This window comes from Mixophyes fleayi, chromosome 9 (assembly GCF_038048845.1).
Source record: "Mixophyes fleayi isolate aMixFle1 chromosome 9, aMixFle1.hap1, whole genome shotgun sequence".
In the NCBI taxonomy this organism is placed as follows: Eukaryota; Metazoa; Chordata; class Amphibia; order Anura; family Limnodynastidae; genus Mixophyes; species Mixophyes fleayi.
This window is the reverse complement of record NC_134410.1, coordinates 83515232-83529977: the sequence shown is the minus strand read 5'-3', so window position 1 is coordinate 83529977 and position 14746 is coordinate 83515232.

Sequence of the window (14746 nt, the reverse complement as noted above, 5' to 3'; positions counted from 1 at the left end):
TTTCATTGCCATTGAGATCATATGTGACCCATTCTTCCCATGTTGCAGGGAGAAACATCCAGGCCATTGCCTTTGCTGAAACAGGGCAATGAGAACACACCCAACACTCTGATTGATTTGTCATCATGCTGATTGACTCATTCATGTATAAAAAAGTTTTCTGGTTGCCACTGTGGAGAGCTACACCACCTGATGCATCTCTTCTCAGGAGGCATTCCACAATACTCGCAGATACATTTGGGTATGGGAGGCAGGTGTTTACAATCCCTATTTTCTATTTGTCTTCTACTCCTACAGGTGTATCTGTGTTAATGGCGGGCCTATAGACAACTATAGATTTTTGCAACAATTTCTCATGCATTGGTGTCTCATGTCTATTTTGGGGGGACACATGTATAACCAACTTATCTCTGCTCTTCTGAGTTTTACATATCACTCTGAGTACAGCTGTATTGGCCTTTTTTCCTGTTCACTTGTATGGCTTATGCATATTACTGAAATGCAAAAAAGGATATAACGTCTCATTTTCCTGCCAGAAGTTCAATCGTTATTCTGGTCTCCTTGCAATGGGATGCGTGTATCCAGGTGTCTTTTCCCAGAACCTTCACTGATGTGGGGGTCGTTAACACAACTTAATACGGCCCCTTACATCTGGGTTTGAGGGCTCCCCTTACATGCCTCTTGAGATAAACCCAGTCTCCAATCTTCAGTTGGTGAGTGTTAATCAGGGAACCTGAATCAGGAAGAGAGGAGAAAACTTGTGCATGCAAATTAGTAAGTTGCTGAGTGAGACACAACATATCCCCATGTTTATGCTGTAACTCTTGGGGAAAATAACAACCTGTTTTTGGTACTGACCCAAACAATATTTCATAGGGCTCAGCTTCAGTTTCTTAAATGGCATGGTTCTATCAGCAAACAAGGCTATAGGCCGGCGGTTCCCAAAGTGTGCGCTGCGGCTCCCAGGGGTGCCACGGCGCTGTCACTGGGGTGCCGTGGGCCAGGCAAAAAAAAAGAAAGAAAACCGAAACTTACCAATCCGCGCGGCGCCGGGACACAGCAGCCTCCTCTCTCCCGCAGCAGCTGTCACTGACGTCATTCAGTGACAGCTGCGGGAGAGGAGGCTGCTGGGTCCCGGCGCTGCGCGGATTGGTAAGTTTCTGTTTTCTTTCTTTTTTTTTTGCCTGGCGCGGGGCAGAGGGAGGGGGACAGAGGGCAGAGGAGGAGGACAGATGGCAAAGGGGGAGGACAGAGGAGGAGGGGGACAGAGGGCAGACCAGGAACACAGGGCAGAGGAGGAGGAGGACAGATGGCAAAGGGGTAGGACAGAGGAGGAGGGGGACAGAGGGCAGACCAGGAGCACAGATGGCAGAGGAGGAGGAGGGGGACAGAGAGCAGACCGAGGGCAGAGGAAGAGGAGGACAGATGGCAAAGGAGGAGGACAGAGGGCATAGGAGGAGGGGGACAGAGGGCAGACCAGGAGCACAGATGTCAGAGGAGGAGGACAGAGAGCAGACCGAGGGCAGAGGAGGACAGATGGCAAAGGAGGAGGACAGAGGGCATAGGAGGAGGGGGACAGAGGGCAGAGGAGGAGGAGGACAGATGGCAGAGGAGGAGGGGGACAGAGAGCAGACCGAGGGCAGAGGAGGAGAAGGACAGATGGCAAAGGAGGAGGACAGAGGGCATAGGAGGAGGGGGACAGAGGGCAGATGAGGAGGAGGACAGATGGCAAAGGAGGAGGACAGAGGGCAGAGGAGGAGGGGGACAGAGGGCAGACCAGAAGCACAGATGGCAGAGGAGGAGGGGGACAGAGAGCAGACCGAGGGCAGAGGAGGAGGACAGATGGCAAAGGAGGACGACAGAGGGCATAGGAGGAGGGGGACAGAGGGCAGACCAGGAGCACAGATGGCAGAGGAGGAGGACAGAGAGCAGACCGAGGGCAGAGGAGGACAGATGGCAAAGGAGGAGGACAGAGGGCATAGGAGGAGGGGGACAGAGGGCAGACCAGGAGCACAGATGGCAGAGGAGGAGGGGGACAGAGGGCAGAGGAGGACAGAGGGCAGACCAGGAGCACAGATGGCAGAGGAGGAGGAGGGCAGAGGAGGAGGAGGACAGATGGCAAAGGAGGAGGACAGAGGGCAGACCAGGAGCACAGATGGCAGAGGAGGAGGGGGACAGAGCAGACCGAGGGCAGAGGAAGAGGAGGACAGATGGCAAAGGAGGAGGACAGAGGGCATAGGAGGAGGGGGACAGAGGGCAGACCAGGAGCACAGATGGCAGAGGAGGAGGACAGAGAGCAGACCGAGGGCAGAGGAGGACAGATGGCAAAGGGAGGAGGACAGAGGGCATAGGAGGAGGGGGACAGAGGGCAGACCGAGGGCAGAGGAGGAGGAGGACAGATGGCAAAGGAGGAGGACAGAGGAGGAGGGGACAGAGGGCAGACCAGGAGCACAGATGGCAGAGGAGGAGGGGGACAGAGCAGACCGAGGGCAGAGGAGGAGGAGGACAGATGGCAAAGGAGGAGGACAGAGGGCATAGGAGGAGGGGGACAGAGGGCAGACCAGGAGCACAGATGGCAGAGGAGGAGGAGGAGGACAGAGAGCAGACCGAGGGCAGAGGAGGACAGATGGCAAAGGAGGAGGACAGAGGGCATAGGAGGAGGGGGACAGAGGGCAGACCAGGAGCACAGATGACAGAGGAGGAGGGGGACAGAGGGCAGACCGAGGGCAGATGAGGAGGAGGACAGATGGCAAAGGAGGAGGACAGAGGGCAGAGGAGGAGGGGGACAGATGGCAAAGGAGGACGACAGAGGGCATAGGAGGAGGGGGACAGAGGGCAGACCAGGAGCACAAATGGCAGAGGAGGAGGGGGACAGAGAGCAGACCGAGTAGTCTTTGGAAAGGGTAGGCGCTCTTGGAGTATTGCCGGTTGGTGTTTTTACCCTTTGTCCTGGATTTTTCTCTGCACAGATCCAACACTGATTTACAAATGCCTCTGCTGCTGTACAGATGCCTGGTGCTATCAAATGTTGGAGTATTTGTGCTGCTGTCTGACCCTTTCCTTTATGGTCTGGACCATGTGCTATTTGTACTATGGAACATATAAGGCCCGTGGCAGGCAAACAAGGTTTCCCTTTATCCAGAATGCTGTGCAGGACTATTTAGCTCCACGTTTTTACCAGCTGGCATGTTCCAGTGGTCCTGCTTGTTTCTGCATCTTTGCCAGGTCTTTTGTCGTGACTACTTCTTCTTGTGCAGAGGATGCTGTGTTTGAGAGATAATACGATTGAACAATGGGTTTTAGTGCTGCTTCTTTGGCCATTTTGTATGCAAAGGCATTTCCTTTTCCTTCTTGCATCTGTACTTTGGTGTGGGCAGCAACCTTTATAATGCCTGATTTGATTGGTAGTTCCAGTGCTCTTGTCAGTATTTCTATTATGGCAGTATTCTGAATAGTCTTGCCTGTTGCTGTCCTGAAGTCCCTGCTTTTCCAGATGTTAGCATAGTCCAGTGTTGTTCCCCATGCAAGTCTTGAGTCTGTGTATATATATATTCACTGTTTCACCCTCCGCAATTTCCAGTTCTCTCAATACTGCCATTAACTCCTCAAATTTGGATTATTTGAAGATTGATCAGTCAACTGCGTAGCATACGCCCTTTCCAGATCCATCATCGCCACACAATCATGCTATTGATGTTCCCTGTCATCCTCATCATTCATGGCATTCAGATCTGTCCACTGTCTGCTTTGTTCCCAGTCCTCCAGATCTGATCTCCCTTTTCTTGAACCGCAAGTTCCATATAATAAAGGTAAGAATGTTGCTGAATTTAGCAATATTGTATTCATATATGCTGCAGAGCCTACCGGAGTTTTGTACGGGTCAGGAGCATCCCTAATTATCCCCTGTATCTCATAATTGGACCAAGGCGCGTATTGTGTTGCTGTTAACATGCGAGGGTTAGCTTCCCCTACTTCCTCTGCTGGTATAAATGGGTTTGGATATTTATGTGCTATTATAGTAGGGTATGTACCTTACTCGGAAATATCAGATAAAAGTCCTCTTTTGGATGGGGAAGTTTGCAACTCCTTTCTACCTGGTGGATTATAATCCTGAATTTCTTTTATCATTCTTTTCATATTTCTGTATTGAGCTGTTCCTGGCTCATGATTCCAACACCAATTTTTCACAAGGCACCTCATTCTTATCCACCAATTTCTGACAATACCAACATCCTTGTGTTACACATTTCTGTGGTAGTCTCTTCCCCGATGCTGATAAATCCGACGCAGAGCACACCTACAAAATAAAAGCGATTTGAGAAGTTAACGACAATAATATACACAGACTTACCTGAACAGCGACACTCCAGATATCCGATGGCAGCAGAACACTGACAGGACCTCCTTCCGAATGCACAGGTGTTCGGCAGTAGTGTCTGACGTCAATGCGCCCTCAATTAATGTTTATTTAAAGCGTCCATGTCAGGACCACGCAGGTTAACTGTTAACTGAGGGTTCCCAACGATGCCTGTTATGACTTCCACTTTCTCCTGCTTGACCTTCAAATGTAATTGTGGAACCAGAGGTAACAGAATATGTATGCTGAAGATCAATGGTCTTGTTGAAGCATTTATTCATTCTACTGCTTGACACCATCTGCTTGTTAAGAACCAAGGTACCTTTGCATTCTATTCTGTATTACTGATGTAACTTTCAGCAATTGACCAGTATTGAATACTTTTCTGATGCAGTTCCCATTCTTGGATGTGCTTTGTTCCTGCTTTAGAAACCAGGGCAGCACGGTGACTTAGTGGTTAGCACTTCTGCCTCACAGCACTGGGGTCATGAGTTTGATTCCTGACCATGGCCTTATCTGTGTGGAGTTTGTATGTTCTCCTCGTGTTTGTGTGGGTTTTCTCCATGTGCTCCAGTTTCCTCCCACACTCCAAAAACATACTGGTAGGTTAATTGGCTGTTATTAAGCTCCAATGGGGCAGGGACTGATGTGAATGAGTTCTCTGTACAGCGCAGCAGAATTAGTGGTGCTATATAAATGGATGAAGATTGTCTTTTGTATTGCAGAGATTGAAAGCAAGTTCTGCTCTGCCCATTGAATTACCTTATTTTGTTTCTCGGATCACGTTCCAACTCTTTTTTTTTTTTTTTTTTTTTTGCGCCCCTTAAGCAAACAAAATAATTTCTCCAGACTCTTCCTGCTTATTTTCCTATTGTACCCACTCCCCTATTAATGTTTCAGCAACATGGAAAAAAGCATACATATTCTATTACTTCTAGTACCAAAATTGGGATGGAGGATCAAGCAGGAGAACTGGATCATATCAGTACTACTCTACTGGCCAAGTAGAGTCTGGCACAATTGTCTAACCATAATTGAAGGTGTTGTTGACAAAACTCTCCCTGGAATGTTTTTGTTCCATACCAGACCACTTTCATTTCCAAAAGGTTTGAAGAAATACTCCAATTTATTTCAGCGTCTCCCCCTTTAGCCGCGCTCCCCAGCCTAAGTTGCTTGCGTCTGTAGTTAATCATTTATCCAGTCTCTTTGTGTATTTCCATGTTGTAGAATTTTACCACCATCTCAGATATTCTCTTGCTACTGTCATTAGGTAAATTCAACTGTCCATATATTCTATTCTCTTTTTCTATTTGAAATTACATAATTCTGCATTTCTCTTATATGAAATTGGGCCCATTGTAATACAGAGATTGTTGTGTAAAACATACTTAGAACCACCAGACATTGTCTGACTGAGCATATTTTTCTTTGAATAAGTACTTGATTTCTGCATTGGTTCTTCCAGTTTTTTCTCAGGGTAATGAAACACCACTCTTTGTGAGTCTATTATTACTCCCATTGTCACAGCATGGAGTAACAGAGCTGTAGCTGACACTATAAACCCCACTACTTGGGTTCACAGATCAAACAGGTAAGGTAGACAGGAAAGATTCAACAATATATTTTATTTGATAAATTTAACATTATAATGCAAAACAGTAACAACACTATATACAAACACACTTAATAGCCAGGTGAGTCAGCAACCCTTAGGTAGTACCTTTATAAACACAGTCTCTGAGTGATGCATCTTCACTAGTGCCAGCATTATAATCCTCATGAGCGATGTAAGAAGTGTGGGTCCAGGTGTTTCATAAACAATCCTTCCAAGTGATGTCAATTCCAGGCACTTCCTTATGGATCGAGATGTCCACTTGCAGATTCCAGCTGCTTGGCCATGTCACCTTCTACCAGCTTGGTAGGTAACTAAAACCCGGTAACTAAAACCCAGTCACTCTACCCTTGTAGACCCTGCAGGATATCACAATGTTAGTGTCACACTCCAGACTCTCCGGTTATGTTTCTTACCTCTTTTCTGTCTTTCTAAGCTGTCCCTGCTGTCCGCAGGCACTGCTGGTCTCTGATCTCTCTACAGGATGTTGCCCAGTCTGTCTCCACTCCAGACTTCCCTCTAAAACCAGTTCCTGGGCGCTGCCATCATGGATCTTGTCACCTGCTCCATCTCAGCCAGTCAGAGTGCTGCTTCAGCCCAGCCGACTGCAGTCTCTAATCAGCTAACAGCATAAAAGGACTTCCTGGAGCCCTTTCCTGTTGCCAGTGCAACGTCGATTCTTTAGAGGCCGAGCATTCTGGGTTCCGTCCAGCAATCTGGTTCCTGTCCGGTACAGCATTTCTGTTTCAGTCCGATCCAGTATTCCGGTTCCAGTCCAGTCCAGCAATCCGGTTCCAGTCCGGTCCAGCAATCCGGTTCCTGCCTTGTCTCCTCTGCTAGTCTGATCACCATCTGCACTTCACTTACATGTAAAGAAACATTATCAGACCACGCAGCTTTGTGTACGTAGTCACCAGCTTAGCTCCATAGACACAACACAGTCTGGGTACAGACACATCCTGAGGCGTGACAGTTTGCACTGGCCAAATGGATCTCGCTGGTGATCTGCCCCAAGGAGCGGGCTCAATGCAAAGCCTGGTGAATCGACTAGTGCGTAAGGACTCGGAGACAAATTTTGCAGTTCCTTCCATAATTGTCATATCACCTGGGTAGCATTCAAACTATTCTCAATTCAGGTGACTCTTCTGTTCCGGCACAAGCACCACCTGTTCATGTTCCAGCCACGGCTCCTCATGTTCATCTGCCAACTCCTGCCTAGTTCAAAGGAGAACCAAAACGGTCCATAGGGTTTCTGCATTAGTGTGAGATCTATTTTGAGCTACAGCCCATCAATTTCCCTACAGAGGTAGCTAAAGTTGCATACATTATCTCCCTCCTATCGGAACAGGCATTAGCTTGGGCATCTCCATTATGAGAAAGAGCAGATACCCTGCTTACCTCATGTTCTGGATTCATAACAGCCTTCTGTCGGATCTTTGAGCCAGGCAGAACCACTTCAGCATCCTTAGATATCCTACACCTTCATCAAGGTACTCGTCCGGTGGATTCATATCTGGTGCAGTTCCATATACTGACTCCCGAGTTGAAGTGGAATGATGAGGCCTTGATTGCAGCCTTCTGGAATGGTTTGTCCGACAAAATTAAGGATGAGCTATCTACTCGGGATCTGTATAGCAAAGTTGATTTACGCTTTCGGGAACATGCTCTGGAGAAAGGAAGAAGTAAATGGGTTAAGCAGCATCACCACCTTCGGTCCCGGTAGGCCTCACCACCGAACGACGAGTCCATGCAGGTGAATCATTCTCGCTTAACCCAGGAGGTTTCTTTTTTGTCAAGAAAAAAGATGGCGGTCTCCGTTTGAACGGCATCTCCATTAAAAATCGTTTTCCTTTGCCATTTATCACTGAACTCTTTGATCGTGTCATAGGTGCCACCATCTTTACCAAACTAGATTTGAGAGGAGCTTATAATTTAATTAGAGTTTGTGAAGGTGACTAATGGAAGACAGCTTTTAACACTCGTGACTGGCACCTTTGAAGTACCATCCATCTCCATTTTAGGTTACATTATTTCTGGTACTGACTTACAGATGGACCTAGAGAAGCTCAAGGTGATTCTCAACTGGCCTTTTCCAACCCCTCTCAAGGCGGTTCAACAATTTCTGGGCTTTGCAAACTATTACAGGAAATTCATTAGCAATTTCTCCACTCATGTGGCTCCCATCACAGCCCTTACCAAAAAGGGGTCTAATCTCTTCAGTTGGTCTGAAGAAGCTAAATCACCATTCCTTTGCATCAAACAACTTTTTATTTCTGCTCTAATTCTTTGCCAGCCTGATATTTCCTGACCTTTTACCCGGGAAGTGAATGCCTCTGCAATAGGTGTAGGTGCTGTTTTATCCCAGTGTTTTGAGGATGGATTTCTTCATCCCTGTGGCTATTATAGGAGATCAGGAATTATTAGCCATTAAGTTGGCTTTGGAGGAATAGAGACATTTGTTGGAAGGTGCCAAATATCCCATCTCTGTCGACACAGATCATAAAAACCTTCTGTATCTAAAGTCAGCCCAGTGTTTCAATCCACAACAATATCGATAGGCCTTGTTCTTTTCCAGGTTTGATGTCATAGTAACCTACCGGCCGGGATTCCAGAATTGTAAGGCAGATGCCCTTTCTTGTTGTATGGCTCAAGATGAGGATCTTTGCCACACTAAAAAAAATCCCATCATCGATCCTGTGTCCTTTTGTACCACCAATATTGTTCCTACCCCACCTCCAGTCCTTGGTGACATCAGTCGGGAAAGAGCCGTTCGCTCCAGCAATTTTCATAGCTCCAGCAATTGTTTTAATAAACTCATGCCTCCCGTTCTCCAGACATTCTGGAATTCAAAAGACTTAAATTTGTTCAAAGATGTTGTTTGTGGCTTATTCTCAAACAGGACATCCAGGAATTCATTGCTACCTGTTTCAGGTGTCTCCAGCATAAAATAATCAAGTCAGACACCTGCTGATCAACTTCAACCATTATATATTCCTCAGCAACCCTGGACTCATCTGTCTATGGACTTCATTACAGATATACCACTTTCTCACTTTCTAATGGGTTCAACATCATTTGGGTTGTAGTTGACAGGTTTTCCCAAGATGTTCCATTTTATTCCCCACCCTAGACTACCTTCTGCTCCAAAACTGTCTCAATTGTTTATTCAGGAGATTTTCAGACTCCATGGCTTGAATTCAGAAATAATCTCCGATTGTGAGGCCCAGTTCGTCGCCAAGTTCTAGCGGTCTTTGTGTTCAACTCTCCAAGTGAGGCTTAAGTTTTCGTCTGCCTATCAACCCAAAACAAATGGTCAAACTGAAAGGTGGAATCAGGACTTAGAAACTTTGCTTTGCATATCTGTCTCACCTTCACAAGACAACTGGAAATAACTTTTTTACCCTGGGCAGAATTTTCCCACAATAATCAGTACCACTTATCTGGGTCTACAACCTTTTCACGGTCTATTTTCTTCATCCTAGAATACCCGAGTTCCAGGTTCTTCATTCTGCCATTGTACCTACTGCTGATAACACTTTACGTCAGTTCACTAAAATATAGAAGGAGGTCCGTACTTCCCTGTTAAAGGCTTCTTCCAATTGCAAAATATTTGCTTATCAGAAATGTCGAGCAATACCCAGTTTCAAACCAGGGCTTTCCACTGATAACCTGAGGCTTAAGGCACATGAAGTTTGCCTCTCGCTACATTGGTCCATTTTCCATAGAGTGAGTGATCAACCCAATAGCTTATAAAATCAAACTTCCTCATACCTACGAATCCCAAACTCCTTTCACATATCCTTGTTGAATCCTTTAGTCTTGAATAGGTTTCTTTCTGCACTCCCTAACGCTCCTAAAATCCAAACTCAGCGAGGAGTTGATTATGAATTAGAAACGATTCTCAATTCACGGATTCATCAGGGTCATCTTCAGTATCTAATTGGAGGGATTACGTCCCAGAAGAACGAGCCTGGCTTAAAACCACTGATGTACATGCTCCACGCTTGGTCCGTATCTTCTATGCAAAATTGACTTTGAACCTCAAGAGGCTCTCAGGTCTTGTTACTTACCCCTTCGCTGTCTTTCTAAGCTGTTCCTGCAGGCCGCAGGCTCTGCTAGTTTCAGATCTCTCTACAGGATGTTGCCCAGTCTGTCTCCACTCCTGAGTTCCCTCCAAAACCAGTTCCTGGGCGCTGCCATCTTGGATATTCGTCACCTGATCCATCTCAGCAAGTTAGAGTGCTGCTTCAGCCCAGCGGACCGCAGTCTTCAATCGGCTAACAACAGTTAGCATAAAAGGACTTCCTGGAGCCCTTATCTGTTGCCAGTGTAACAATGATTTTCCAGACGCCAACCTGGTCCCCAGCAGTCTGCAGTTTTTTCGGTTATTTCTGCTCAGACACTGCAGTCTGTGTTCCGGTCCCAGTCCAGTCGAACAATCTGATCCCAGTCCGGTCCAGCAATCCGGGTCTGGTCCAGCATTCCTGTTCCAGTCTGGTACAATAATCTGGTTCCATTCCGGTCCAATATTCCGGTCCCAGTGCGGTTCAGCATTCCAGTTCAGCAATCCGGTTCTAGTCTGGTCCAGTATTTCAGTTACAGTCTGGTCTAGCTTTCCGGTTCCAGTCCTATCCAGCAAACCGATTCAGCATTCCAGTTTCAGTCCGGTCCAGTAATCCGGTTGCTGACCAGAGCTCCTGCAGCAGCAAAGTCCACTCTCCATTCACATGCAGACAAGCATTTAGGCTGGGTACACACTTTCAGCCAATTATCAGGACAATCAGATGATAAATGACTAATTGGCTCAATATAACAGTAGTGTGTACCCTGGAACGATGAACGATTATCGTTCCAAAGCACATGAAATTGTTGATCAAGATTTTCAAACGGAACTGAAAATCTTGTTCAATGATTGTGTGTATGCACGCTACAGAACTGGAACGACAATTTAGTTATGAATCAGCACTCCCCTGTCACTGGAGGTGTCTCGGGGTCCACTGTCATCTCCTTGTGTATCCTCCTTCAGACACAGACAAACCTGTTACGTCTATCTGTACTGTTTCTACTCTCTATATTCTTCATCGGGTGTTATGTTAACTGTTACTTTAATAAACTTTAAGAACAATGTTAGGTTACAGGCCTTCACCTATAGCAGCTGCCTTTCCCGTAAAACTGATTATGTTTGGAGGTTCTCATGTGCCCCCAAGACTTCACTTTAGAGTAGTAAAAGTTTATCAAGTGTGACCATAGCACAGGATGGAGGGTAACTGGAAAACGGGAGGTAGATATTAGAGACAGTCCAAAGGTTGTGGGTCTGAAGCGAACGGGGTAACCAGGGGACAGGCCAGAGTTCAGGGCAGGTTGCAAACACGGGTAATCCAATAGACAGGCAGAGTGTAATCAGCGTTCAAGCAGGGTCAAAATCAAGCCAAAAGTCACAACAGGAATCCGTTCCATAATTCAGAATATCCACAGGACAGAGCTGGTCAGCAAATGTGCAGCACACGGACGCTATAACCGTCAGGAAGGCTAAGCCCTCCCTGCCTTAAATACATAAACTGGCCAAACAGAAGTCAGGCTCCTAGCAAAGATAACACTGGTCAACACATTATTTTTTTTTACAAGAAAACGAAATAGTAATTCTAGTGTCCAAAAAAACTCCAAAAAACATGCTAGTAGGTTAATTGTCTGCTATTACAAAAAATTTACCCTAGTTTCTCTTTCTGTTTGTGTATGTTAGGGAATTTAGACTGTAAGCTCCAATGGGGCAGGGACTGATGTGAATGAGTTCTCTGTACAACGCTGCAGAATCAGTGGCGCTATATAAATAAATGGTGATGATGATAGTGTAGTTTTAAATTCTGAATTCAAACATTAAATTAGAATTTTTACAGCAGGCATAGTGTGTTTGTGGCAGTTACTTTTCTTATTTCATACTTTAGTGTTCTTTATGGACTGTCATATACAGACAGGGGCATACAAACAATATACGGAGACTCTTGGACATCTTCACTGGCAAGATGAGTGGCGATTGTTCATACACTCATCAAAAGCTAGTTTTAAGACTGTGCTTCTGCATTGTGTACCTAGTATTACAAAGTAAACAGTGTGAATGTTCCTTATTTTTAAATAAACATAATGGGTGGTAGGTGGGAAAAGAGGCTAGGGAGGGTTACAGGTATAATTAGAGATGGGCGGGCTCGGTTCCCTGAGATCCAAACCCGCCCGAACTTTGCCTATCCGAGTACCGAGCCGCGCTCCCGCCTGTTCGGAATCGAAATCGAGGCAAAACGTCATTGTGATGTCGTCTGATCTCGGGGCTTGGTTCTCACGATATTCAAAATGCATAAATACCTGCCTCCACAGCAATCCATCGCCATTTGACAGAGGGAGAGAGAAGGGTTAGGTCACAGGCAGCATTAGAGCAGGGACAGAGCAATTATTGTATATCTTATTCTTCCAATTATTATTGAAATTCTGCTACCAATTCTTCTAGCGACTGTTAGAGCAGGAAGAGAGGATAGAGGAGACATTTTTTGGAATATTTTGCACTACAAGTGCTTTGGGGTGTCCCATATTCCCCAGTGTGAAACAATAATTTTTCTGGCTGCAAAAAGTCATATCTTGCAGCAGTATCTATTGAATATTTTGCACTACAAGTGCTTTGGGCTCAAATAAATGGATTCAAAGCAGTCCACATATGAGCAGGATCAGCAAGCAGGTGCTGGCACCAGTCCTGATGGTAGTGTTCCCAGTACATCATCTGGTAAAGCCTATGTAAAAGTACATAGTCTTTTTAAATCAGGGAAAAAAACACACCAAAAAAAACGTGTTGAAGCGTAAGTGTAACTGAGGAAAAGTTAAGTGCCGATAAAAAAAACAATTGCCAACATGCCATTATACACACACAGTGGCAAAGAAAGAATGAGGCCTTCGCCTTTCTCTATTAGTGGCAGATCAAAAAATGTTACTGAGCCTTCTTCTTGTACGGTCAGTTTTGACCAAGCAAGACCAAGTAATTTGTAGTCCAAAAGTGGTGCACAACTACTGTTGCGCATGAAAACCGAGCTGTAAGAAAACAGTAAGGCAGTAGAGGAAAATATATGCTCAGAATCAGAAATGACACCAATCCCTGTGGAGAGTCCATCCAACAGTGGTATGTGTAATCGTGAGCATTCTGATAGTGTACCCATAAAGAAGGGCCCTTTCACCAGTGCTGCTGATGTGTGCCTGAACAGGCCGAGTGTAGCCGGTGATACACCAATTGAGGATGCCACTTTGGAATTAGAAGAGGATGAGGGGGAGATTTGTGTAGGTGACGAGGGCGCTAATGAGGATGTTGATGAGGATGATGCAGACAGATACCAAACTGCCTTTGTCCATTTCTATTTATATTATACAGTCTATAATGGCTGATTTTTTTCTATTTTACTACTAGTGGAGAGGGAGTCTGATGCAGACAGATACCAAACTGCCTTTGTCCATTTCTATTTATATTATACAGTCTATAATGGCTGATTTTTTTCTATTTTACTACTAGTGGAGAGGGAGTCTGATGCAGACAGATACCAAACTACCTTGGTCCATTTATTTTTATATTGTTCAGTCTATGCAGGCTGCTTTTTTTTCTTTTTAACTACAAGTGGAGGGGGGGGGGGTGTCATAGACAGCCACCAAACTACTTTGGTCAATTTATTTTTATATTGTTCAGTCTATGCAGGCTGCTTTTTTTCTATTTAACTACAAGTGGAGGGTGTAATAGAGATGATGGCTACATTGCCAATAGTCAAAGATGAAGGGGGAAAACAACCAGGTTTGTCTGTATAATTTGCAGGCAAGTTGTAGAATTAAGGACGGCTTACCAGGAATTAAACTGTTTTTTTCATAATTTATTAGCTTTATAATTACCTCACTTATCCACAAAACTGGTGGAGCACTAAATTAGGTTATTTTAGACCAAAAAAATTGTATTTTTTAAAAAAATAGCAAACCAAAACCAAAACACGCAAGGGCGGTTTTGCAAAAAAAACCAAAACACGGGGGTCAGTGACCATCTCTATGTATAATAAATACTATTTCTCACATGAACATGTATTCATTTTATATTAAGTTATTGTATAAAGATTACATGGTAAAGTATACAACTAAGTATAGAGTCTGTATTTACTTTCAATATTCATTTTTTAATGTTTCGAGATAGCGGAATGTAATGTTTTTTGTAGTTTCACAATACGTTTACAAACAACATAAAGAGCAAAAAAGGGGAGGGGAACATTTTCCATTGATACGTTCTTACAGTTTTTATTAAAAATATTTTGATACAGTATGTGACTGAACAGCAATATGTATTACATGCATAAATCACTCAATTACAAAAAACAAAAGCAAAGCAATAATGAAACCTTAAAAATATAGAGTATATTTGTCACTGTCCTGTCTAGTCCTAGCACTAGAGTAGCTATCAGGGACAAACCAAGCAACATAATCCCATGAGGATTTATCTTGAGGGACAAAAGTGAAGTTGTTTGGACAAGGAAGATTTATGAGACTGTTACGAGCCGCGTCTGTGTCCATAGCCGCCGCGGCTCACTCTCTCCTCTGCCCTGTGTCCCGGCCGTTTCCTTGACGACCGGGATGTCATTTCCGGGTCCGGCCCGACCATTGCTAGGGCAACGGTCGGACGACATTCCTTACAGCGCCGCGTCCCGGCAATGCAGAACAGCCGGGCACGTGCGCAGCTAATTCACTAGCCTGCGGGCTAATTTATATGCATTTAT